This window comes from Macaca nemestrina, chromosome 2, assembly GCF_043159975.1.
Source record: "Macaca nemestrina isolate mMacNem1 chromosome 2, mMacNem.hap1, whole genome shotgun sequence".
NCBI lineage: Eukaryota > Metazoa > Chordata > Mammalia > Primates > Cercopithecidae > Macaca > Macaca nemestrina.
The window spans coordinates 146,847,594-146,864,010 of record NC_092126.1 but is presented as its reverse complement, the minus strand read 5'-3'; the positions used below and the strand labels follow the sequence as shown (position 1 = coordinate 146,864,010).

Sequence of the window (16,417 nt, the reverse complement as noted above, 5' to 3'; positions counted from 1 at the left end):
ATAGAATTTTTGCCTGGAGGGTTACTATTCCTGGGTAGACGAATGGGATGGGGTTTGGAAGGAAAGAAAAGAGGAAAAGTGGCATTTTTAGATTGAGGAATGATGTCTATTCATACTACAGACAAGTTCCCAAGTGGTGACTACTATTTACTTTAGGATCCACAGTTATTTGCTTCATTTATGCATTTTAAATGTTTATTTATTTATTTGTTCATCCAAAACAATCCCCAGAGGTCCTATACATACATTTGCTACAATAGGAATGTAAAAAACTTAAAAAGCTAATGCATGGACCTTGCCTTTTGAGTGGCTATGGTCTATGAAAGGGAAGAATGGACATCAGCACAATAGTTATTAAAATATATTGTGGTCGGTTCTGTGACAGAAGTTCCTGGAATTATCAGAACATGAATCTGAGTGTATGTTAGGTGAGTGATAAGGTGACGGAAGAAAGTGTCATATATGAAGAGATTTTACATATTGGTCTTAAGAATGAAACCTACATCATTCACCATGTGGAGCAGGTAGACAGGACGTGCTAGGAAGAGAGAACAGCAAGTGTAAAACTGTCTGGGTAAGAGCAAGTAGATTCATTTGCTTGAAGAAACATGGCTTGTGAGCTGATACAGTGGGAGTTGAAATTGGGATAAGCAAGAGAAATGTTCCTTTTTGTTCTGGTGCTCAATAGTTCTTACAGGTTTTTTTTGGTATTTTTGGTTTTTTTTTTTTTTTTGAGACAGAGTCTTGCTCTATTGCCCAGGCTGGAGTGCAGTGGCCTGATCTCGGCTCACTGCAAGCTCTGCCTCCCGGGTTCACGCCATTCCCCTGCCTCAGCCTCCCGAGTAGCTGGGACTGCAGGCGCCCACCACCATGCCCAGCTAATTTTTTGTATTTTTAGTAGAGACGGGGTTTCACTGTGTTAGCCAGGATGGTCTTGATCTCCTGACCTCGTGATCCACCTGCCTCAGCCTCCTAAAGGGCTGGGATTACAGGCATGAGCCACCGGGCCCGGCCCTCATAGGATTTTAAGAAAGGAAGAAGTGGTCTATATATCGCCATGTTTTATATGAAGCCCCCTCTGGAGGTCGATGGTGAATAGATGGTAGGGTAGGACTCTTTCAGTCTTTGGAGCTAGGATGTTAGTGAGAGGTCAGCTTAGAGATGTTGAAGGCTAGAGAGGCATGGCCAATGTTAGCGTTATTCACTGAGATGGAGAACATGGAGGAAGAATGGGGTAAGAAGGTGAGTAAGGAGTCTGGAAAAAGAACATGTTGACTGTGAGAGTGCTATAGGAATTTCTAGCAAGGATGGAAGAAAGAAGTGGAAGTATAGGGTTACAGGTGAGCAGAGATATCAGGGAGGAAGATTGGGGTTTGGAATAACTATGTAATATGTATCCTGATAGTTGATAAAATTATGGGTGTGAGGAATCACAGGTAGGTGAGAGAAGTTCTAAGGATAAACATGGTGCCTGTCCACATCCACTTGGATGAGCAGAGGAGAAGCCAGTAAAACAAACTAGATGAAGTGTTCAAAAGGTCAGAAGGCAATTCTGAGGGAAACCCAAAGGAAATTATTTTCTTCCACAACTACAAAAGCAAAAGCCCCAATAAGGAAGACTCTAAGTTGGTTCTTGTAATGAATATGTTTTATTAGATACTAGATTTTGCAAACTTATGTTTATAACCTTTATTGAATTTTCATTGAACATCTACTTTATGCTAATGGAAAATAATGAAATCTAATTGTATTGAGGCTAGTAATTATTTCAGAAGAATGCAGAAATTGGTTGAAAGGTTCAGACAGAAAAACTTACATCATCATTATCTGAGAGCTTTATTCACTTCTCACATGAAAATCTCATTATCATACTTATTAAGGTGGTGTTTTTTTAATAATAGAAAACTTTTAGATAATTCCTACATTGTAGATTGTAATGAAGCTTGGGTTAAAACTAGAAAGAACACTCATCTTAGTTTTATAGTTGACCTATGGGCACTGAGCCAGACCTGTTTGTTAAGTTATATTTATACAAATTCATAGTTGGATTCATAGTTGGATAGGGATGCTGGTTAAGTAGTGCCTCATTTCTCACTAAATTAATTTATTTAGCCAGTGTTTATTAAGGTTCCAAAAGTTGCTGTACACTCTGAGACTAAAGCAGTAAAAAATAGTCACTATCTCTACTCTCATAGGGTTATATTTGTATAATGTCAGGGGAGAGAAATGATCAATCAATAAATAAAATGTCAGATGATGATAGCTGTTTTGAAAGAATAGGGTAGAATAAGGGATAGAGGTGAAATCCTTGCATTTAAGAACAAAAGTCTCCTGGGCCCCACACCCTATCTGCTCTATCAGTGGAGATGTCAGCTAATGGGAGTTCAGTGAGAATTTCCTGTGATTGAAGTCACACAGCTGAGCAATTGCTCTCAGCAGAAGCTTCTCTCATCCATATTGTCTCCTCTGTTACTCTTCCGTGTTGACTCTCATGTTCAGTAGCTTGTAGACCCTAGAATCTTACAGAAGTTTTGCTGCGTCTTCTCAGTTTCTTTCATCTCTAAAGCAACTCTGCTGCCACTCAACTGCTGGACAGTTCATCTTTAAACATCCCACAAAGGGCAGCTTGTGGTGGGCTTATCATGGCATCCTCTAGCTGCAGATCTTTGGATTAAGAGCTTTTTGGCTTTTAGTATTTACTTATGTTTTAAACTAGTTGAAAAAATTATAACTATAATATTTAACAATGGGGAAACATTCAAATAATACAGAAGAATATTTTAAAAACAAGTTTCTTTCCAACACACTTTCCCCAGGTTCAAACTATTCCCTGGAAGAAACTACATTTTTTTTTTTCTTTTAGACACAGGGTCTTGTTCTGTCACTCAGGCTTGAGTGCAGTGGCACAATGAAGGCTCACTGCAACCTTAGATTCTTGGGTTCAGAAGATCCTCCTACCTCTGGCTTCCAAGTAGCTGAGAATATAGGCACAAACCACCATGCCTTGCTAATTTTTTATTTTTAATTTTTTGTAGACACTGGTTCTTGCTATGTTGTCCAGGTGGTCTTGAACCCCCAGCCTCAAGCAGTCCTCCTGCCTCAGCCTCCCAAAGTGTTGAGATTACAGGCATGAGCTACTGTGCCTGACCAGGAGCTACTTTTAACAGTTTCTTTTGTATTTTTTCACATATATAAGAGGTAGAGACCTAATCCCCATTTTTACAATATTGAAATGTCTTATCAAGGATATAATTTCGCTATGTTTTTACCTCAATGGCTCAAAAAGTTCTCTGGGTATCCCTGTAGGTCATCAGGCTAGAGGAGCAAAGCATATACTAATAAAGGCCCCACATAATACTGATGCAATGTGAAGTAATAGACTTTGCTAACAAACCCAAGACTTTTAAGAGAAAGAATCGACAAGAATGTGTAGCCTTGTATGGGGCAAAATTAACTCTGTCTTGGTCCAATTCCAGAAGGCATTGTGACATGAGTACAATAAAAACAATAAGAACAAAGGTTTGCTTTGTACTTCCAGTTCTCCCAAAACCTCCGCTGATGGTCATCTCCTGAGTTTGAATGACTACCCATATGACTACCCATATTCTTGATTTCCTTTATAAAGTCTGAGCTCTGTTTTTCCAGATTTTGTCCTTTTTTTTTTTTTTTTTTTTTTAATCGCAGGCCTCTAAGGCTTCTAATTTGCAATAAATTAAATAGGCTAACTTTGCATATTTCAGTAACAGGTATACCTTGTTTTATTGCACTTTACTGTATTGTGTTTTGCAGACATTGTTTTTTATAAATTGAAGGTTTTTGGCAACACTGCATCAAGCAATTCTATCAGCACCATTTTTCAAGTAGCATGAGCTCACTTCATGTTCCTGTGTCACATTTTGATAATTCTCACAATATTTCAAACTTTTAAATTATCAAAGATATATTATGGTGATCTGTGATCAGTGATCTTTGATGTTACTATTATAATTGTTTTAGGTGCCACAAACCATGCCCATATAAAGCAGCACATTTAATGAATAAATGTTGCATGTATTCTAACTGCCCCACCAGCCAGCCATTTCTCATCTCTATCTTTCTCTCTCTCTCTCTCTTCAGGCCTCCCTATTCTCACAACAATATTGAAATTAGAGCAGTTAATAATGTTACAATGGTTTCTAAGTGTTCAAAGGAAAAGAATAATGCATCTCTCACTTTAAAACAAAAGCTAGACATGATCAAGCTTAGCAGGGAAGACATAATGAAAGCTAAGATAGGCCATCAGCTAGGCTTCTTATGCTAAACAGTTAGACAAGTTGCAACTGCAAAGCAAAAGTTCTTGAAGGAGATTAAAAGTGCAATTACACTGAACATATGAATGATAAGAATGTGAAATAGCCTTATTGCTGATATGGAGAAAGTTTTATTGGTCTGGGTAAAAGACCAGCCAATCATAACATATCCTTAAGCCAAAACCTAATTCAGAGCAATGTCCTAACTCTTTAATTCTATGAGGGCTGAGAGACGTGAGGAAGCTGCAGAAGAAAAGTTGCAAGCTAGCAGAGGTTGGCTCAGGGGGTTTACAGAAAGAAGGCATCTCTATAACATAAAAGTCCAAGGTGAAGCAAGAAGAGCTGATGGAGAAACTGCAGCACATTATCCGGAAGATGTAGCTAAGATCATTGACAAAGGTGGCTACACTTAACAACGGATTTTCCATGTCAATGAAGCCTCATATTAGAAGATATCATTTAGGATTTTCACAGCTAAAGAGATAGGAAGCCAGCTGGGTGCAGTGGCTCACACCTGTAATCCCAGGACTTTGGAGGCCAAGGTGGGCAGATCATCTGAGGTCAGGAGTTCCAGACCAGCCTGGTCAACATGGTAAAATCCCATTTCTATTAAAAATACAAAAAATTAGCTGTGCGTGGTATCAGGCACCTGTAATCCCAGCTACTCAGGAGACTGAGGCAGGAAAATCGCTTGAACCCAGGAGATGGAGGTTGCAGTGAGCTGAGGTCGCACCATTGTACTTCAGCCTGGGCAACAAGAGCAAAACTCCATTAAAAAAAAAAAAAAAAAAAAAAGCCCAAGAGATATGAAGTCAATGTCTGGCTTCAAAGCTTCAAAGGACAGGCTGACTCTCTTGTTAGGGCCAATGCAGCTGGTGACTTTAAGTTGAAACCAAGTTTATTTAACATTCTGAAAATCCTAGGCCTCTCAAGAATTATGCTAAATCTACTCTGCCTGTGCTCTAGAAATGAAACAACAAAGCCTAGATGATAGCACCTCTGTTTATAACACGGTATACTAAATATTTCAAGCCTCTGGTGGAAATCTACTGCTTAGGAAAAGAGATTTCTTTCAAAATACTGCTGTTCATTGATAATGCAATGATAACCTATTGATAAACCTAGTCACCCAAGAGCTTGGGTGGAGATGTACAAGGGGATAAATATTGTTTTCATGTCTGCTTAACACAGTAACTATTTGGCAGCCCATAGAATAAAGAGTAATTTTGAACCTCAAGTCTTTTTTTGTTTTGTTTTGTTTTTTTGAGACGGAGTCTTGCTCTATCACCCAGGCTGGAGTGCAGTGGCACGATCTCGGCTTACTGCAAGCTCAGCCTCTTGGGTTCATGCCATTCTCCTGCCTCAGTCTCCCGAGTAGCTGGGACTACAGTTGCACGCCACCATGCCCAGCTAATTTTTTTGTATTTTTACTAGAGACGGGGTTTCACCGTGTTAGCCAAGATGGTCTCGATCTCCTGACCTCGTGATGCACCTGCCTCGGCCTCCCAAAGTGCTGGGATTACAGGCGTGAGCCACAGTGCCCAGCCCCAAGTCTAATCTTTTAAGAAATACATTTCATAAGGCTACATGGATAGTAATTCCTCTGATAGATTTGGACAAAGTAAATTGAAAACCTTCTGGAAAGGATTTATCATTCTTAATGTTATTAAGATCATTTGTGATTCCTGAGAGGAAGTCAAAATATTGACATGAACAGGAGTTTGGAAAAAGTTAATTTCAACCTTCATGGATGACTTTGAGGAGTTCATGGCTTCAGTGGAGGGAGTAACTGCAGATGTGGTGAAAATAGCAAGAGAGCTAGAATTAAAAGCAGAGCCTGAAGATGTAACTGAATTGTTTTAATCTCATGATAAAACTTGAAAAAAATAAGGAGTTGCTTCTTATGGATCAATGAAGAAAGTGGTTTTTGAGATAGAATTTATTCCTGGTGAAGATGCTGTAAACATTGTTGAAAGGACAACAAAAGATTTACAATATTGCATCAATCTAGCTAATAAGGCAGTGGCAATGTTTGAGAAGATTGAGTCCAGTTTGAAAAGAAGTTCTACTGTGGGCAAAATACTATCAAATAGCATTGCATGCTACCCAGAAATCTTTTGTTAAATGAAGTGTCAATCAATGAGGCAAGTTATTGTCTTATTTTAAGAAATTTCCACAGCCACCTTGATCAGCAACCACCACTTTGATCAGTCACCAGCCATTAACATAAAGTCAAGACCCTCCACCAGCAAAAAGATTATGACTCATTGAAGGTTCAGATGATCATTAGCTTTTTTTTAACAATAAGTATTTTAAATTGATGTGTATGTTGTTGATCTTTCATTTTTCACCTCAAGATCATTGAATATATATGTAGTTTTAGACAATGCTACTGCATATTTGATAAACTACAATACAGTGTAAACATAACTTTGTATGCACCGAGAAACCAAAAAAATTTGTATCTGTCTTTATTGCAGTATTTGCTGCCTTGGTTTTTTCTGGAACTGGACCTGCAATATCTCCAAGGTATGGCTGTAATTACTTCTTTTAATAAATATGTGTTTATAAAGGAAATTTTATATAATCATACATAGAAAACAAATACATATTTGTATAAATAGAATACAAGTAGAAAAATAAATGCTATTAAATAAATAATATTATTAAATTATAGCTAGATTCCATTGCCAGCCAAGTCCCAGAGCCTGAAGCCTACTATTTTCCTGTGGGGAGAAAAAAAAGACATTTCTCTTGGAAGTATTCAGAAGAATAAAAAGGGAATGAAGAAAAATGACAAGAAAAAAATTGTAAAATACCTTTCCACTTAGGGATGCACAACCCAGATCCTCCTTCAAGGATTGATGGGATGTAGAGCTGCAGGGAGTGCAATCAGCAGATGGCTTCCAGCTGTGGACTCCTTCAGTGCTGTCTCAGCTGCAGAAAGCCACCCTATCCAATTCAAGTCCTTCCCAGAGCAGTGCACATCCAGTAACTGAGTGAGTCATGGGTATAAGGCCTGGCTGATTTGGCCCAATGAGAGATTACTCTGACAGGCAATACTTGTACTGGAGTTTCCTGCAGGGTGGTTGGGCCTTCGTTAGGCCTACATCATGGTTTGACTTTTTCCTCTGCTCAATCCCAATTTCTTTCTGTTTCTTCCACAGATGTAGATATCTCAGAAATGTCTCTACCACAAACTCCACCTCAGCATCTGCTTCTGTAGATTCTAGCCTGGCATAAAGGTTTTTTTTTGTTTGTTTGTTTGTTTGTTTGTTTTTTTCAGATGGAGTGGAGTCTCCCTCTGTCACCCAGGCTGGAGTGCAGTGGTACCATCTTGGCTTACTGCAACCTCCACCTCCTGGGTTCAAGTGATTCTCCTGCCTCAGCCTCCTGAGTAGCTGGGACTACAGGTACCCACCACCATACCCAGCTAATTTATGTATTTTTAGTAGAGATGGGGTTTTACCATATTGGCCAGGCTGGTTTTGGTGTTTAATATTGGGTCAGTTTGCCACTAGAATGTAGTCTAGTGCCACAAAGAGAACTTGAATTCAGAGTCAGAAAAAAACTAAAATTTAATGTTCTAGTTGCATTTGATAAAGTTTTTTCACTTCCAGATTTTCACAGTGTTATTAAATCTCAAATAACAATAATAATTCCTCACCGAACTTCTTTATTCAATGAATAAACACATATAAAGAATTTAAGACAGAACTTGTTCCAGAGACTATTCTAGATCTAGATTATGTACTATAGCATATTTTCATTGCTCTCAAATAAAAAGTTGAAACGAACCACAAATTTGAACCACGTATGTGGTTTAAATTTTTTAGTGGGCACATATAAAAAAGTAAACTACAGTTGAAATTAATTTTAATAATATATTTTATTTTACCAAATATATTCAAAATATTATCATTTCAACATGTGGTCAATTCAAAAAATTGTTAATGACAATTTTACTTTTGGGGGGTATACAAAGTCTTCAAAAACTGGTGTGTATCTCAGCACTTGGCTTTCATGTCATTTTGCATGTGCCATGCTTCAGTTGCTCATGAACAACATATGGTTGGTGGCTGCCATATTGACAACACAGTTCTAGAGCAAACCTTGGGTTATATCTCCAATCCATGGTGAGCCTTCCATAAAAATGGAGAATTATAGAAGCTAAAATGTCACAGGAAATCTACAGAAGGCTGGACTAGGGTGAAGTCAGTGAGAGGAAATACCTTGAGAGAGCTCACTTTCTTTCCTAAATGCTCTTGGTCTGAAAGTTGAGAGTCTCCTAGATAGCATGCTAGACAGATAATTAGTGGAAACATAAACTTCATTTATTCAGAGAAATTCCTTCTCCAAATTTAGCAGAAATATAATTCAAGGTTATAAGTACATAGTTGTACTCTTCAGCAAAGATCTTATGTATAGCAAAATGTGAAAAAAGTCCCATTCTCCAGGGGTGGAAAATAAAATAAAAAATGTAAAAGCAAATTTGAGTATAAGAAGATATGCTGATGTCCCAAGATGTCTTTTTGAGACTGCTAGGATGAAACAATATTATTTGTGATATTCAGAAGGAGCAGGGGAGAAATTGAAAGAGTTAAAACAAACAAACAAAAAAAACATGATAAAGAAGGAATATCAGCCTGTTATTATCACCCACTCATTTATTGAATCAATGAATAGTGCCTGAGTATCTAATAAAAGCATGAAAGAGTTAGCATTTATTGATAGTTGAACATGTGTCACTCACTGTCTTAAGTACATGCATGGATTGAACAATCACATTGTAGGTATGATTATAATCCCAATATGATGTATGAAGGAATTGAAGTAAGAAGAAGTTAATCAATAAACCCAGGGTCACACACCCAGTGTAGGATAGAATCAAAACTATCTCAGGCAGTCTAATTCCAGAACTGTACCCTTAACCACCATGAATTGCTAAGTGGAAAACAAAGATGAATCAAAGTTAGTTATCACTTTTTTAAAACTTAAGCCCTAGAGAGAGGGATAAGCATACAAATAAATCTTATAATAGAGAGAGTAAAATGTATGAGGCCAGGAGAAAGTTCAGTGGGAGCACCTGGAAGAGTTTAATATGTTCCTCCTTATCTTACAGATGAGTAAAATCAAGTCTAGCAATAGCTCACTAATGTGTTCAAATATTATGAAAGAACCCTGTTTAAAACAAAATCTTGTTTCTCCCAGGGGTACAGTGAGGAACTCTTAGTCCATTCTCTGCAAAGTGGTGGCTGTTCTTCTAATAATATCACATTTCAGTTTCTTCCCCTTTTTCCAAGGGCTTTATGCACAAACTTTCCAGTTTTTCAAGGTTTCCATTTTGTTCAGTGCTTTTTGATTAACATTTTACTGTACCAGGTCATATGCAAATAATATCAGTAACTCGGGCAGTAACTCAGGAAGTAAATATAGTAAATATGAGGAAAGAAAACTGTCACACCTACTCATGTGCTCTTGTCACTTGAGAATATGTGTGGATGATAATTAAAGGATATTTCAGCTGAAAAGTGGGAGGATTTATTGCTCTCAGGCTGTCATCTTACATTTATGAGAGTGGATTTTATGTTTCTCAGGATATCTTGCTCATAAAGATAACTCATTTACAATCCAAGCATAGCTCCTCTGATTATCTTGGGAAATACGTCTGCAGATGCTGTGTTGAAACAACTGGAGACCCCAAGGCTACATTTTTCAATATGTAAACACTCTATTATTCCTAAATGACATTATGTCATCTACAACTGTTCTTGTTGACATATGTGAATTCCATAAAGCAGTATTTCCCAAAGTGTCCTTAAGGTTTTCTGTGGGGGAAAAGTAGTTCCAAAATAAAAAACATTGGGATATATGGGTTAATTTATTTATTTCATAATTTCTCAGGGACTTTAATATGCTAATGTGAAAACTATATTTACAAGTACTTGCCAAAAATATTTGATCAAAATCTTCACCCATACCACCCCTGTTTATTTTTATTTGTTGAGGAGTGTTTTCTAGATTTAGGGTTGGTCTAAATATATGAATTTAAACCATATACAATTGCCAATATTTGACCATTTTTATTTTACAAAAATGGTAACATGATGCAGTTCTATTTAAATAGTTTGGCAGCACTGCATTAAAGCTGAATTCTAAGAGCTGTTCAGGGATTTAGATTATACTTTGATTTCTGCTTCACAACCCTTCCTAATGTTCACTGACCCCTAACTTAATCTAGGTTTGCTCTTGATACAAGAATGTGTTCTACTTGTCAGAATGTCTCTGTAGGTATTGACTCTCCATAGTGGCCGCTCACAGACAAGTGGAACTTCTTTATTATTATCATTATTATCATCATTAGATTAATATAATTTGGACCTCCTACCTCTAATGATACATTTTACCAGAAAAAAAAAAATCCATCTTGTTGCTTGAGAAAGTTGAATGCAGGCTCTATACTCAATCAATAAGTTCATTTAATTGGCAGGAAATCAATAATCATGACACAATTAGTGGTGGTAGTGGTATGACAGTTTTAGTAATACCAGCTAATGGAAATCACAATCCACTCAAATTTGAAACACAAAAACTTAATCTATTTCTTTTTCAAACAAGAGAGAAATCAAGAGCTGCAAACCCTTGCTAAGCAAAGAATGCTTTTCTATGGATATTTGGAGAAGTGTAGAATTTACATTAAATCTAAATAAAGCAGTGCTTTTATTGACTAAAAGTAAAAGGGGACATGTGAGAGGAAAGGCAGGGTAAAAACTTCCAAAAATAATCTCCTTTATAAAAGTAATGAAAATTCTGGCAAAATTAACTTCTTTTGTAACCACATGCATTAACTAAAGTCTTAAAGCAATTTAAAGGACATTTATTGAGGAAAATGGCTGAATATCTTGACAGAAGCAACCTTTGTCATGTTTCAACTTGTCCTACTCTTAGCCCTTTCCCAAGATTCATGATAACCTTGCAAAACAACAACCCCCAGTTATGTTAAAATCAGCACCCTGGCAGCCACTAGAGAAGGCATAATAGAATTGGAACTGAACTGCTTCAAAGCATCCTCCCCCAAAATTGCCATTATTTGACCTGTCTGGTGGTTCCCTAGAAGAACTCACTTGCAAGGATTGTCTTTGCCTGACTTGGAAAACATCAAATGCAAACACTGTTTTCCTTGGGTATGTTTTTCAAAAACAATTAGCAGCAAATGTTTAATATTGCAGCTGCCTGAGGCAGTAGATAACATATAGGGAAAATAATAGGCTACTTAAAATAATTTAAAAGGAAAAGCTGGGGAATGAGATGTTCATAGGGGTTTTTTAAAATGTCAATGTAATCCTGAGGATCTAGATGGCTACATATATGTACAGGGCTCTGCACATGCCCAGAGTTGTGTACAACCTCAGAAAAGACCTGAGAAGGCCCTGAGATTTTAGCTTGGAAAGACATGAGACTCTGCAAATAGAAAGTAAAGTCTTAGGCAGAGTTGTAAACTGCCTGATTGAGTACTGAAGGCATGCACACACACACACACACACACACACGCAAAACTCCACAGCAAAAAGCAAGAGATATACTAGTTTCAGGCATTTAAGGAAATGTTGGTCCAAACATTAGCAGACCACTAAGCTAAGTGAGCAGAGACTTCATGGCCACACACAACAGAGAATACAGACTTTATAGAATTAGTTTTAAAAAGTCACTAAACAAACAGCCAGCAACAGCAATAATATCTTGCAAAGCGTAAGAATCTGATTTCCAGAGCTCCCATATTACATTACTTAAAATGTTCAATTTTCAAAAAATAAATTACTAGATATGCAAAGAAATAAGACATCTAAAATGCAGCTGGTCCTGGGGGAAGACCAAACGTTATACTTACTAGAAAAGACTTCAAGTCAACTGTTTCAAAATGTTAAAAGAACAAAAAGTAAGCTATGTCTTAAAAAACTAAAGAAGGTTATGATAATAATGGCTCACTAAATACAGAATATTAATAAGAGATAGAAATTACGTTTAAAAAGAATCAAATAGAAAGTCTAGACCTAAAAGTATGATAATGGAAATGAAAAACTCGCCGGAGCATTTCAACATCGGATTTTATTAAGCAGGTCAAAGAGAAAAGGTCAACTGAAGTTATTCAGGATGAGGAATAGGAAAATCAAAAAGAACAAAAATGACAAGAGCCTCTGAGACCTATGTGACACTTTCAAACATGCCAATATATGGATAATGTGAGCTCAAGAAAGAGAAGAAAGACAGAAAGGGGAAAAATATTTTTTAGAATAGTGATTAAAAACTTGCCAGATTTGACACACACACACACACACACACACACACACACACACACACACACACACAGAAAACCTTTACCTACACGTCCAAGAAGTCAACAAATCCAAGTAGGATAAACTCAAGGAAATCCATATCTGCATACATGAAAATCAAACAAAGACAAAGAGAGAAGTGACATCATATACAAGTATCCGCATTAAGATTAACAACTTATTTCATATCAGAAACCATGATGAACAGAACTCAGTAGGATAACATACTCAAAGTGCTGGGCAAGGGGGGCGGGGTCACTGTGAATTGATAATTCTTTTTTTTTTTTTTTTGACCTGGAATCTTACTCTATCACCCAGGCTGGAGTGCAGTGGTGCAATCTCGACTCACTGCAAGTTCTGCCTCCTGGGTTCACACCATTCTCATGCCTCAGCCTCCCAAGTAGCTGGTACTACAGGCACCCGCCACCATGCCCAGGGAATCTTTTTTTTTTTTTTTTTTTTTTGTATTTTTAGTAGAGACAGGGCTTCACTGTGTTAGCCAGGATGATCTTGATCTTCTCCTGACCTCATGATCCGCCTGCCTCAGCCACCCAAAGTGCTAGGATTACAGGCATGAGCCACCGTGCCTGGCCTGATAATTCTATATCTAGCAAAACATTCCTTCAAAAATAAGGAAGCAATTAAGATATTCTCAGAAAAATAAAAGAAAATTTGTTGCTAGCATATTCACTCTACAAGCATACTAAAGGAAGTCTTCAGGATAAAATGAAAAGACACTAGAAAGTAGCTCAGATCCACATAAATAAGAGCTCCAGTAAAGGTAACCACTTAGGTAAATATAAATGTATAAATGTATTTTTGCAAGTAACTTATTTTCCCTCTTCTATCTAATTTAAAGGCCATTTCATAAAACATTGATTATAAAACTGCATTAATGGTTATACAATGTATGAAGATTTACTTTATATGAGAATAAGAGCATAAGGGAATAAGGAAGGAACTGAGCTATATGGAATCAAAGTTTTTTTGCAGTATTGAATTTAAGTTGGTTGTTAATACAAACTAGATTGTTATAAGCTGAGATGTTAATTATAATGCCCATGGCAATCACTAAGAAAAAGTAACTAAATATCTAAAAGAAATGACAAGGGCAGTAAAATGGCATGCTAGAAAATATCTACTTAACACAAAAGAAGGCAATAGTGTAGGAACAGAGGGAAGAAAAGACAAAAGGCATACAGAAAACAAATAGCAAAATGTGAGATGTAAATCTGACCTTATCAGTAATTGCATTATCTATGAATGGATTAAGCATTTCAATAAAAAAGCAGAGATTGATAGAATGAATTTTTTAGTAACATAATACAACTATATTTTATCTGCAAGAGACACACTTTAGGTTCAAAGACACATATAAGTTAAAAGTTCAAGAGTGAAAAGAGATGTGCCATATAAATGGTAACTAAAAGAGAAATGGAGCACCTATACTAGCATCAAACCAAATAGATCTAAGTTGAAATTAACTTAGCAACAAAGAAGGACTTTTTATAATAATAAATAGGATAATCCATTATGAAGACATCACAACTATAAACATGTGTGCACTTAAAATTAGAGTCCCCAAATAAAGGAAGCAAAGCTGACAGAATTAAAGGAAAAAAGAGACAGTGAACATTAACAGTTGAAGACTCAACACCTTACTTTAGATAATGGCAAAACAAATAAGAAGGAAAATTATCAAGGAAATAGAATACTTGGACAGCACTATAGACCAATGAAACTTAACAAATACATATAAAACATTCTGACAAATGAATAATACACATTTTTCTCAAGTGCACATGAAATCATTTTCAGAATAAAGTGTATATTAGGCCATAATACAAATCTTAATACAATGAAACATACTTTGTAATCATACAAAGTATGTTTGCTGACGACAATGAAATAAAATCTGAAATCACTAACAGGAAAAAATTTTGATAACTCATAAATGTGTGTACATTAAACACTTTCCAATGTAGCCAATGGGTGAAATCATAAGATAAATTAGAAAGTACTTTGAACTGAATAAAAATGAAAATGAAACATATCAAGCATATGGAATGTGCCAAAAGAAATGCTTAGAAAGAAATTTATAGGCGTATGAGCCTATCTCATGAAAATGAGATCTCAAATCAGTAACCTGATCTTCCACATTAAAAGATTAGAAAAGAACAAACTATACCAAAAACAAGTAGAAACTTTTTAAAAAGAGAGAATAGAGAAATAATAAATTAATAAAACCCAATTTTTTGGTAAATCAACAGATTTGATAAACATTTATTTAGACCAAGCTTGTCCAACCCATGGCCCGCAGGTCACATGTGGCCTAGGACGGCTTTGATGTGACCCAACACAAATTGGTAAACTTTCTTAAAACACTATGAGATTTTTTTGTGTGTGTCATTTTTTTTGAAGCTCATCAGCTCATTAGTGTTAATGTATTTTATGTGTGGCCCAAGACAATTCTTCTTCCAATGTGGTCCAGGGAAACCAAAAGATTGGACCCACTGAGACTGAACAAGTAAAAGAGGGAGGAGAGTGAAGTCACAAAAACCAGGAATAAAAGAAGAAATATATAATTAAAATCCCTTATAAAAATAAATATTCCTATGAAAATCACATTTGTTTTTTTGCTAATATGAACAAACTGTTCTAAAATTCGCATGGAAATGCAAGGGATCCAGAATAGCCAGCATAATCTTTAAAAAGACAAACCAAGTTGGATGGCTCACACCTTGCAATTTTAAAACTTAGTATAAAAGTAAATAACCAAGACTGTGAGACATTGACATAAGGATAGACATATCCTTATGATAAAATTGAGATATCAATGGGATAAAATTGAGAGTCCAGAAATCAATTCATACTTTTTTGTTCAATTACTTTTTTTACAAGAGTAGAAAGATAATTCAATAGAGGAAAGAATAGTCTTTTGAAAAATAGTGCTAAAACAACTGAATATCCACATGAAAAATAATGAAGTTGGATGCTCTGCCTCATACCATTCACATGTATTAACTGAAAATAAAGAACTAAATGCAAAAGCTAAAATTATCTTCTATAAGAAAACCTAGATGTGAATCTGTATAAAGCTGGATTAGGGAATGGCTTTAATTTTAATTGTGAAAAAGGATTTATGAGACTGGTCTTAAGCTGTAGCCAATCTTATGTGCTTTGCATATGTGTATGGTTTGTAGCAGACTTCACTGAAGGCCTCTTCTTGTTTTACCTCCTGGTGATGTGGCCTGTGACCCTGTGGGAAGGCTTCGTTTAGCAATTTTGCCTTAGGGAATGAGTCCTTTCTCATTTAATATCTGCATGTTTTCCTAGCCCTGTCTCTTAAAGGCCTCCACCTAGGGACTGGGTTTACCTGTCTGTTTGTGTAGTTATATATGTGTTGTGTGTATGATGTTTGTAAAAAGAACTCTAATTAATTTGGCCTAAAGGAAGACAAGCACTTGGATCAAATATATTTTAAAGGGAAGATAAAAGTTGTGGTACCCTTCAGTTCACATGACTTTAATCTTTGAGATACAAAAACAGCCTTAAAAATTATTGGTGAAATGCAGATACCATCAAAATGTAAATAGGTGGACTAAATTATGCAGGTCAGATGCAAGGTTTGGCAAGTGTTTTAAGGTTGTATTCTGCCTTTTAATTTTTGAGAACTATTTAACTTGCCTGTTCCACAGTCGATAAGGCCTGGGGACCATATAAAACTAATTATGCTCTTAATTATGCTGGAAGGAGTCAAACCTTGGCTGCATTTAGCACTCAATGAAAACAACT

The 16,417-nt window shown here is 36.3% G+C and overlaps 1 long non-coding RNA gene across 2 annotated transcripts in view; it reads left to right on the top strand.

The window, feature by feature from the left end:
* Positions 1-16,417, top strand: part of LOC112425903 (uncharacterized) — a 537,838-nt gene that overhangs the window by 455,717 nt on the left and 65,704 nt on the right. For both annotated transcript variants that reach the window (XR_011620212.1, XR_011620213.1), the window contains exon 4: positions 6,770-6,818. This is a non-coding gene — a long non-coding RNA (uncharacterized lncRNA). The remainder of the gene's footprint in view (positions 1-6,769; positions 6,819-16,417) is intronic.